The 11,914-nt window shown below is 31.8% G+C and overlaps 1 protein-coding gene across 2 annotated transcripts in view; it reads left to right on the forward strand.

Moving 5' to 3' along the window:
- The window catches only part of LOC102675347 (tyramine receptor 1-like), an 81,322-nt gene that overhangs the window by 10,679 nt on the left and 58,729 nt on the right, over positions 1–11,914 (forward strand). Inside the window, exon 2 of one of the 2 annotated variants that reach the window (XM_031511875.1) lies at positions 6,053–6,238. The gene's annotated coding sequence lies outside the window, so the exon portion shown is untranslated. Of the gene's footprint in view, positions 1–6,052; positions 6,239–7,382; positions 7,679–11,914 lie in introns of those variants that run through there. The other variant, XM_006608255.2, reaches the window with a different exon arrangement.

Below are 11,914 nucleotides of genomic sequence, written 5' to 3' on the forward strand. Positions count from 1 at the left end.
AATCTCTTGTTGTCGAGATCTTTGAAATATTATTCCGAATCTCTTTTGTCCTTTTTTTATTTGTGCCCGACACCAGAGATTTCTTACTTTGATTTCGTTCCAATTTCAGGACTAAAATGTCAAATGTTCTACGTGGGACGCGAGCTGCTGGTGGCACTTCATGGATGTTTATCGGACGCCCTCCGTTCAAAGTGACCATCTCGAAAAATTGTCAATGTTTCGCGGTCTATTTTTCTCTTTGATTCAAGGCGTTTTTGTGTGTGCGTGGGCGAGCGAGATTACGTAAAATTAACTTTTTCTCGTATGGAGATGACATCGAGGATAGAGAAAATTGGCAGAGAATAATAAGATAAGATTGATGAACGAATTAAAATCTTCGTGAATAATGAATAAACTGGAACGAAAGAATAATTATCCGTCGAAATAATAGTGCCATTCCATTGCATAATAATAATAATAATAATAATAAGAATGGCTTTTCTTTTGTTTTTCAGATTATTTTATAATATTTATATTCGAATGTATTCGACATAATGATGAACGAGTGTAATTGGAAAAAAAAAAAGATATTTTAGAGGAAACGTAAAATTTAACGGTTAATGATGATTTGATATTCGATCAATGATTAATAGAAGTTGTTAACATTCATCCTGATCTCATAAACATAAATCATTTCTTTATCTCCGGAACCATTAATCGTCCAGACATAATCATTTTTCACTTGGGGAAGATCTGAAATTTTTACAATAATAATAACTTATTCCTCCAAAAGATCTTTTTCTTTCTCTCAATAATACTCAACAATATTTTATCCCCAAGAAATTAAAGAGAATTTATATATATTCTTTCTTCGAAATCGAACAATAAAGAAAACGTTTTTAGAAACGTGAAATTGAAACAAATTTTGCTCGCAAGATACAAAATGTTTGTGCATACGAAATGCACAAACCGCATAAAACAATGTTGATCGAAACCAGATAAAGATATATCTTTTATAATTTGCAATACTTTCATAAGATATCTTGAAACAGTAAACAACGCACTTTATAGTTACGTTATCTTTAAACTTTAAATAACATTTTACAATTTCTTTGATTGACTCTATTTTCAACGATATATCCAAGTGCGTAGGTTCATCTGCACAACAAACTTGTCGAGACAAGTGGATGTGAAAAAGAACGAATATATTGAAAATAATTGGAATCGAATTAATTCGTTGCTTCGATTTCATTAATATGATGGCGAAAAAAACATTAGAGGTATTAAATTTACACTCGAAATGTAAAATGCATCCTACTTTTGATCTCACTTTCTCTGGTCTAATACGCGTAAAATATATATCGAAAATATAATGGCAAATTCAATCGATCATGGAAGTATCAAACAGTTGTTGATGTAATCTAAGCACGAGACAATACTTGAATTGTAAAGCGTTTAGTATCACAGTGCTCAACAGGATATTGTGCTCCAACAATAAGGATCGGAGGAGGAGATGTATTCTATCGTTCTATTCATCTTGATGAATCCGTTTTCGTTCTGTCAACAGCCCTATTATTTCGAATACACGTATACTTTGCTAACCGCGTTACCTTACGTTACCAGTGATATTTCTAACAATTGGGATATTTATCGCAAAGCATCGATTTAATAAAAAATTGAAACCGAGTACGAAGCGATACCAAATATTTTTCTTCATCGCTCTTTGAAATCTGTTATTAAACACAGAATAATCTTTTTTCTTTCTTTTTTTTTTTTTTCACGTTGGATGGAACATTATCATTTCTAGGACTGATGGAGATTCGCCAAGTTTAATTTGGCCGCACTCCAACTATAATTCTCCCCGAGAAAGTGATGATGTTATCTTGAGACATCGATCTTGATAAATTCATATCTCGATAAAAATAGAAATTTTTGGTTTCTAAAAAAGAAAATTACTTCCGTTTCACTCTGAGATCACAAAACCTTCTTCCTACTGTGGAACAATTAATAATAATAATTATACGCTGTTTGTCATCATCGATTTAGAAGAACAAAAAGATTAAAATTAACAACGTAAATGTACAACATACGAATATCGTGTTTTAACTTTCAATTTTGTTTCAAATGGAAACTGATATTGTTTCGACGAATTGTATGGATATAGAAGTGAATAGCCAGATGGTGGAGATCGTGTCAAGAGAAGTTTGCGGTCTATGTCGCACAAAATTGCATCATGCCCCTACAAAGGATCAGATGTGTCGAAACGTCAGCCGGGAAACGATTTTGATCAGTGCCGATCAAATTTGATTTACCTTTGTCCCGTGATACGACGGCACATTGGATAAAATGCGTTTCGAAATGGATTCCTTTCCTCTCATCGATCATCGATCATGTAATTTCCAATTTTAATCGATTCTAATATCATCAACAATATCATCAACAATATCATCACTGAGATAAACATAATAATAATACGAAATATCTATAAGGTGAAAGTAGCGATTCTTTTTCGTTTACAAGGAAAGAAATCAAGGGAAATTGGGAAGATTAGGTTATGGTAAGGATGATAAAGATCATTCGAGGATCGTGCGAAGAGATCGGTCGTGTCAAGATCGTGAAGGAGTCTGCACAAAGGTGAAGAGGTATTTATCGAGAAAGTAAAAAATTTTGGCAGAAAATTTGTATCCAAATATTCGTTTTTACCGGTTCGGGTCAAGGGGAATTCAAAAGTTTTTCGTAGATCGATAAGATGACAAGGATGAAATATTTCTGTATGTATATATATATATACTTCTTGGGGCTTTTTCCTCCATTTTCCAATCATTTCCGATGGAAGTTTCGAATGCTTTCAATGCAATTGCCTGCATTCCCTCAAAATTTATGTCTCATAATCAAATATATATATATATATAGGGCATATTGTGCGAAGAAGTTTTATTTCAACGAGTCAAGTAGAATGAAAAATACGATATATAATTCGCTTTCGTTTCGAGATTTTATTTCTATATTTATGATATAACATTACATAAAATGATGAGTACACTCGATATCGAGTACAGTGGATTAATGAAAGTACAGAGGTATAAACCGATATCATTTTCGATCGATACGATAATAAATATCAGCTACGATATATTTGTCAAACGGAACTTCACATTAATGATATGAAATAAAAATTAAAAATAGCTCGAACGAATCTTCTATTACTCGTGATTATCGTTTATTAATATCGTAATAATTCCGTCGTATGGATTTAATTGAATTTAATTTAATTCGTTGTTTTGTCAAAATTTTTCATCTATCTCGAAACGATTGAATTCGTGTCATTATCTTCTTTAGAAAAAAAAAAAAAAAAATATCTCACGTGTCATTTAATGAAACGTGACCTTTACCCGACCTTAATGTCTCCACTTAACAATTTTGCCGGCTACGACTTGTGATATTCCACTCCGTTTCCTGAAATCTCTTAAAAATATTTTCCGCTGTCCAATTTATTTTCTTCTTTTTTTTTTTTTTTCTCTTCCCAAATATAATCGATTAAAAGCATTTCCTTCAATTTCGTAACTCGAAATTACGAAGAGACACAAGCGTATATGAAATATTAAAAATAAATAACATATCTTTGTAAATCTTCACGTACCTTTACGTACGTTTAAATAATAAGTATTAATATACCCGTGCAGCGCACTTGTAGCGAAATTGTACAACGAACACGTTACGATATACACGAGTGCATTAAACTAAATATAGAAGAGCTTTTGAAAATTACACATGCTCTCGTATGCTCGCTCCGGGCAATTCCACCACTTCTGTATTTCTTGCACTTCTTATATCCCTCTTCAAACAAGTTACATATAATTAAAGCGATACGCGAGACACCCAATTTTTATTTAACAATTCGAAATAGGTTCGAAGGTAGCGAAAATATTACAGAAAGATTAATTTGATGTTACGTGAAATTAAAAAAAAAAAAAACGTATTTTAAGTAATTTATTTTACGTAAATTACGCGATTTTAAATTACGTTTTTTGATAAAAAAATAAAAAAAAAGGCAAATAGCAATGGTGGAACGAGATTTTCGGATGTTTGGAAATTTTAACCCCTCTGAATTCCCGGGACGGATCGAAACGTTTGTAATTGTACACGATAATGGTCCAAGTCTGATTGATAGTGGGGATTCTATTCTAGTTTTTTTTTATCGTTTAAAAAGAAACTAGGATTTTCGGTTCTACCACGATTGTCCTGGTATTATCCCAACGATGTAAAACCGTTTGCCAAATACCGCATCGTTTATGTTTGTTTCGAAATGCATTTTAGCTTCGGATAAATGGGCAATGTTTGAAAATAGTAAATAAAAACAAACAAAGGATTCTATTTCTAAATTTCCTCTCTGTTTTTCCCTCTGCTTTCGTCCAAAATTTTTAACCTTTCGATCCATCGATATTTCTATTTTCTAGTTTCTTTTTTTAAATACTAGATTTTTAATCATTTTTTCTTTGACTTTTGAATGATTCCTAAACTTTCCAAAACTTCAATTTTCTCTCAATTACAATTTTAACTTTGTGGATTTCGATTCTTTGGTTTCCAATTCGCGTATCCAATATTTTTTATTAATTCATCCTTGCCACAGAAAATTTTTATATCGATCAAAATGCTTTCGAAGAATTAAAAAGCATTAAAAAGATTAATTGATTAAGAAATTTGTATCGATATATTTTAACATCGATATATTATTTTCTTAGAATGTATACCGAAACGATTTTCATCATTTTCTTTCCATTACTATCTCAATCGTAAATTATACTCAACCCGCATCTCACAACCGGGCTATTTACGATCTTAAGTTTGCAATAAATCTTGAGACGCGATTGAGAACGAATCTCAAAGAGTTGGACCACGCAGAGCGCGAGTGAAATCTTGAAAAATATCTCTGTTTTGGCTTGGTGCGATTTACAGGAAATTCTTAAATGATATGCATATTTCGAGAAAATTTTTACCGTATAATGTTTTTTCAAATATTATTTTACCAAACTGAGCTGACGACTGAAGATATTTGAACATCGAGGAAGATCAAAAGACAAGAAGAGGAGCAAATTAAACGCAAATAACGCGATTTCGATCAACACGATATCAAATATAAGCATTGGAATCGTATACTGGAGGATATCCGGTATTTATTTTTGGAAAAAAGAAAAAAAAAAGTTTCGTTCAAAAAATTTCCACGAGAATGATATAAAAGCTAATATATATATATATATATACATATATCAGTCTGTTTAGATAACTGGATATTTGCACGAAAATCGTTCAATATGTATGCATACGTATACATACATACATTCATATTAGTTGACAGAGATCACTCGTTTATGTATATATATATACATATATATATGTATGTATATATATATATTATATATAAATGTTGCAAGTTTCATAACGTTATCGTGGTTCACAGAATGTATTTGACTTGAACCGCATTTCATATTCATATTCATATTCTCGCGAGAATCACTTTACTTTTTTCCGAAATACATCGTTTCACGGTTTTCCCCTTCTTTTTCTTCTTAAACAATTCGATTTTTAAATTTCGAATCTATCTATAGATTTTTCAGATCGTTAATTTTATCCACCGTAATTTAATAACTTGTAACTTGTGCACTAATATTTTTACGCACTCGTTTATGTAAAAATAATAAGTTTATCATAATGTTATAAATAATAATGTTATAAATAAAATTATTTATATATAGAGAAACAAGTACAAGTACACGTGCAGCTTAAATTTCATCGTGAATATTACGCGAAAAATTATGATTCGTATTACTCGAAGAAGGTATCAACGCTCGTTTCTTACTTACTTACGTATCGCTCGCCGCATCGGCACATATAAGCCCTTAGAGAGAAAATGCAAGACGTTATTAAATTTACGTAAGATATTTAAGATGCTTTTATCGAGACACGAGATAACGAGAGAGTAAAATGTTAAAGCGTTATTTTACAATATTCATTTTAAATTTTGAACGATATTAAGTTAAGTGTACATTCATACGGTATCTTTTGTTTTGTGCAGAATGCCGACGATTCATCGACTGGTGAGAATGCTTCGATTCGGTTCCGGCTCGTGAGGTACAAAGAGGACTGGCCAACTTAAGGTTTGATGTCTTGAAAACCTGCCTTGGCTATATATATTGGAAACAAGAGAAGGGCAAAAAAGATATAGATCTTTTGGAAAACAAGGCAGACATTCTTCGACCAACGGATCCAGGTATCGAAACGATTTAACGTTTTCCGGATGTGGGTAGTAAAAATGATCAAAAATCAACATATCGTCAATTCCCCCATTGCATTCTCCATTCTCATTACGTAAAGCCGGGAAATACGTGACTTTTGATTATTCGTCCTACCATGTTACGTGATCTCGTGGAGCTATTAACAAATGTTACAATTTAAGAAAAAAATATTAAAAATATTAGAAAAGATTTTTTTTAAAACATAAACATTTAATATATACCGTTTATAATATATTTATACCTCTTTTCTGCATAATTTTCTTCGAAGTGAAAATTCTAGTATACAACAACCGTCCTTACAATTTTTCAATTTTAACAAACTTAAGGTTGAAATATTTATCAAAAGAAAATCATCATTTGCAGGATTTAACATATATCATTTATTATTTTCTGTATAATTTCAACTTCAAAACGAAAATTTTGGAATATAACAAAATTTTTCAATTTTATAAAAATATTTATAAAAATATTAAAAAATCATTGCAAAAAATATTTTTCAAACGTACCCTTTAGCATATACCATTTACTTTTTTCTGTATAATTTCCTTCAAAATGAAAATTTTGGAATATAACAAGCCTCCTTATAATTTTCCAATTTTATAAAAATATTTATAAAAATATTAAAAAATCATTGCAAAAAAGATATTTTTAAAACGTACACTTTAACATATACCATTTACTCTTTTCTATATAATTTCCTTCAAAATGAAAATTTTTGAGTACAACAAGCCTCCTTACAATTTTAACAAACTTAAGCTTCAAATATTTATGTTTATCAAAAGAAATTCATCATTTGAACGATTTTACCGTTTTGTTAAAAATAATGCGTTAAAAATATATTCGTAAATTATTTGAACGGTTGATGAGCATCGTAAATACAATCTCGATCGGAAAAGCAATGATTTATACGATTTTGATAAATATATATATATATATATATCTACTCGATTCGAAATGCAATGTGAAACATTGAAATCCTATTCCCGCTAGAATACTGTCAACTACATTATCATCGTAGAGAATACGTGACTTGTGAGGATTTGGCGAATGATAATGCCTGTTACGTGCTCTCGCGGAACAGACTTCGCATCCAGTCGCTTTGATACTTCTGCCGGGATGCGAAATTAGTTTCTGTTTCAAACTCCGCTCAAACGATTGACGAGATGAAAAGATTCATGCGAACGCGTCGAATGCGCCTGTTTTTCATCGAGTTCTCTCCTCTCTAATTTTTTTTTATCCCATCCTCGATATCGTAACGCGAGAACATAAATGACGGGGAAGAGAAATATATTTAGACATATCGGGAGGAAGGATCGAACGCGATCATTTTTGTGAACTGGGTGTGAAAACGACGTGGAAAACGACGAGCGAAAATAGAGGAGAATAGGAAAATTTCGCTATGAAAGGTAAACGTTTTCCATTTTTGATTTATTATTATCTCGTATATATATATATATATATATATTTCGAAATTTGTGTGCACCATTTCGAATATTTTTGTATCAGAATAGCTATCGGGATACGATATTTCACGATATTTCTTCCGTTTCGATGTACCGATATTTGGAACTTGGCATCGTCGTTTGATGTCAAGTTTACGATTGATTTTGTGACCCGTTCCATCAACAGTGAGTAGATATAACTTAATGGAAAGTTGTGAAATCGTTATATTACTTGCTCGAATATTAATATAATTTTGTTGGTGCAAGTATTGGAGAGAAGTGATACGTAGATCGAATAAAACAAGTTTAAAAAAATATATATATATATATAAATTTATTAGAAAGATTGTACGTCTGAGTATCTCTCTAAACGAAAATTCTTTACCGCGATAATATATCTTTCGAGGCGAAAATTTCTCTCTTATGATCCATGAACTCCCATTACCCAAATATCTCGAACTATCCCAACACTCTGTTATTCGAACATGTTCTATTACAGAGGAGGCGGTATACGTAGCTACATAATATACGTAGCTACATAATTCAGTTTAAATTTAACAGTGGACCCCATTTACATAACGTTCTAACATTATCGATACACGAACGCATTCCACCAACCGTAACAATTAAGTACGATTGTTCTTCCAGGCTGATTCTCCAAACTCTCTAAAATTGTACCGATTATTTAATTTCGATTGAAATAAAAGAGCGAGACAGACTCTCACCAGACGATTGAAAAAATTTTCAAACTATCTATAAATACATATATATATATATTTTCTTTTTAAATAAAATAAACAAGTTTCTTCGAGTCTCTCCATTATATATATATATTATGTAGGTTATATAGATTATCCGAAGAAGCTTGACTTTCGTTTAATCGAAAAGTGGGTGGTGTACTCGTTCTCCGAGTCTTCGCACCAGATGGTCGTAAAGTTGAATCGCCTAGCCACGGACTTCCTGATAAAACCGGAAGATGTATCTCGGAAAATGGAGGCACCTGCGCCGTCCAAGTTACCCTTGAAACTTAGGAGGATTAACCCTCTGGCAACGACCGCACTCTTACGAGTAATGCGCTATTCAAAAATGCGCTTGAAAAGGATTTCGTCCAGGAATTTCGCCGACTATTCGTAAGAATTCGTAACAATTTCGATGTAATAGAAAGGGGTAGAATCGCGTGGAAAACGTTTCTTCGAAGATATAGAAGAATTATTTGAAGTTGATTCTGAATTGAAATTAGATCAAAAGTGGAATAGATGTTTGATCGTTGAAAGTTATTAAAGTTCGAATAAATAATTTTTAAAGGATTTCGCCAACTATTCGTAATCAAATTCGACGTAATAGAAAGGCTGACTCTGATTCGAAATCAGATCAAAAGCAGAATGGAATAGATGTTTGATCGTTGAAAGTTATTGAAGTTCGAATAAATAATTTTTAAAGGATCTTTCAGGAATTTTGCCGATTATTCGTAAGAATTCACAACAATTTGGACGTAATAGAAAGGAAAAGAATTGCATAGAAAATTCTTCGAAGACATAGAGAATTATTTGAAGTTGACTCTGATTCGAAATCAAATCAAAAGTAGAATGGAATAGATGTTTGATCGTTAAAAATTATTAAAGTTCGAACAAATAATTTTTTAAAGGATTTTTTAAAGGATTTCGTCGAGGAATTTCGCCGATTATTCGTAAGTATTCACAATTTGATGTAATAGAAAGGAAAAGAATTGCATAGAAAATTTCTTCGAAGACATAGAGAATTATTTGAAGCTGATTTCAAATCAGATCAGAAGTAGAATATTTGATCGTTGGAAATTATTAAAGTTCGAATAAATAATTTTTAAAGGATTTCGCCGACTATTCGTAAGAATTCGTAACAATTTCAACGTAATAAAAGGAAAAGAATCTCTCGTAGAAAGCGAAGTTTCAAAGAATAGACATTTGAAGCTGACATCAGATTGAAATCAGATAAGAAGTGAAGAATGAAATAGATGTTTGATCGTTGGAAGTTATTAAAATTCGAATAAATAATTTTTGAATATTTTGCTTGTTTGGTTATTTTATCAATTGATTCCACGAACGAGCGAATTTTCTAACGTTAAAAAAAGATATATATATATAAAACACACGAATAAACGAATGATTATTAACTAGCGCAATCCGCGTAGAACATGGAAATGGGAGAAGAATAGAAAAAAAAATGGACGAATTCTGCCAGTATCCGATGGTGCATCTTCGCCTCGGTCCTAACAAGCAGAAGTTGAGTGGATGACCCAAATCCTGAAACAGCTCGTTCGTAATTAGCAATAAAAATGAGGGGAAAAAAAGTAGAGCGACTGCCAGGGGACAGGAAACGGGGATGCAAGACAAGAAGAGATTCTTGCTACGCTAAACGAGGAATAAGTAGCGTGTTGTTTACGGAGGGAAAACTAGAATAGTTGAGGTAAGAAAATGTCCTAAAATGTGTTAAGCAGGAAGCAATTCACAAAATTTTATTGGAAAACTTAAAATGTTAAATTAATATATATGTGATGACAAAGTGCTAATATTACAAGCATTGCCAATATTACAAGCTATAATTTACACAAGTAAATTATATTTGTTCGTTAATTATTTTTCAGTCGATAATTATTTCACTCATCGATAACAGTTTGATATTGTACTGTAACTTCATCTTTTAGCACCAAAAGGTGTTAAATTTCTTGCATCGTATCGAACTTTATCGTATTAACTTGTATCGTATTGAACTTTAGCGAAAATTCCTGCAAATATTATAAAATTCCATTAGTTATGAGATTCATTCAGATCATTCGTGCTTGCTTTTGTTTCTCTCTTTCTCGAAACTTTGTTAACAAAAATTATTCCTTGTTGAATCTCTCTCTGTGCACACATATAAATAATTCGTTTTTTAATGATATGAAAAAAGAAATGATAAATTAGAAAAAAAAAGTAGACGAAAAATTGAATTTTACATTTAAGAAAGACAAATAATCCGTGGTATATGACGCGTGTTACGTATACCGTGCAACACATTATGCACAGTTTTTAACGTTTATTATGGAAATAGTCCGTTACTCGATGCCCTTAATTTTCCATACTAATTGATACAACGGATGGATGAAAGGTTAGTTCAAAATTATTCGCGACGCTTTTATATCCTTCTTGATTAATGACTCTTTGAAAAAGTAGCCAAGTAACTTACCATCGTATATCTCGTCGTAACGTAATAAACGAGGAGGAGGAACATCGAAACACGTTTCTCGAGTTTTTACGACAATTTTACGATATTCCTCAGATTACGCGGAATGTTATCGTACATTTCAACTATTCGAATTACTCTATTATTGGGCAATAAGGATCGAATAAAATAAATATTTTACGCGAGAAACGCAGAATCGTTTCGCCGAGTCGCGATCATTTTCCACGCAGAACGAAATTTTTATGCGAAATTTTGCGGACGAAATCGCGAACAGTGGTGCAATTTTTGTCCGCGCGTTAAAGATCCGCGGACAAAATTATTTTGTGAATCTAAATTGGTAGCGAAGGGNGCTCCCGCGAGAAACCGTATATATTTCCTGTACGAAAGCGAGGATGTCGGTAATGTCTCACCCCATAGAAATCTCCGATGCTTTTGCGTCGTCGTTTTCGGAAGGAAGGAACGTTTTTAAGTAACTGGTTTGATACAATTGTAACAAGGAAAAGATTGTTGGAAATTGTGAAAATTGGCAACACCGTTCCATCAAGTTATCGGAGCGAATCGAGTATACTTTTGAGAAAAAATTTTTTTAAATTAAATTTTTTGATCAAAAAACGTGTTTAACGTTCATCCATTCACTATTTTCGAAAGAAAGGGACGTTTTTAAGTAACTGGTTTGATACAATTGTAACAAGGAAAAGATTGTTGGAAATTGTGAAAATTGGCAACACCGTTTAATCAACAATTATCGAATCGAAAAATCAATATATTGATTTATTTTACATGCATATAAGTATTGTTTTGCTTGTTAATCGAGTATACCTTTGATTTGAGAAAAAATTTTTTTAAATTAAATTTTTTGATCAAAGCGAACGTGTTTAACGTTCATCCATTCACTATTTTCGGAAGAAAGGGACGTTTTTAAGTAACTGGTTTGATGGAATTGTTGGAAATTGTGAAAATTGGCAACACCGTTTAATCAACAATTATCGAATCGAAAAATCA

This window comes from Apis dorsata, unplaced genomic scaffold (genome assembly GCF_000469605.1).
Source record: "Apis dorsata unplaced genomic scaffold, Apis dorsata 1.3 scaffold_32, whole genome shotgun sequence".
Lineage (NCBI taxonomy): Eukaryota > Metazoa > Arthropoda > Insecta > Hymenoptera > Apidae > Apis > Apis dorsata.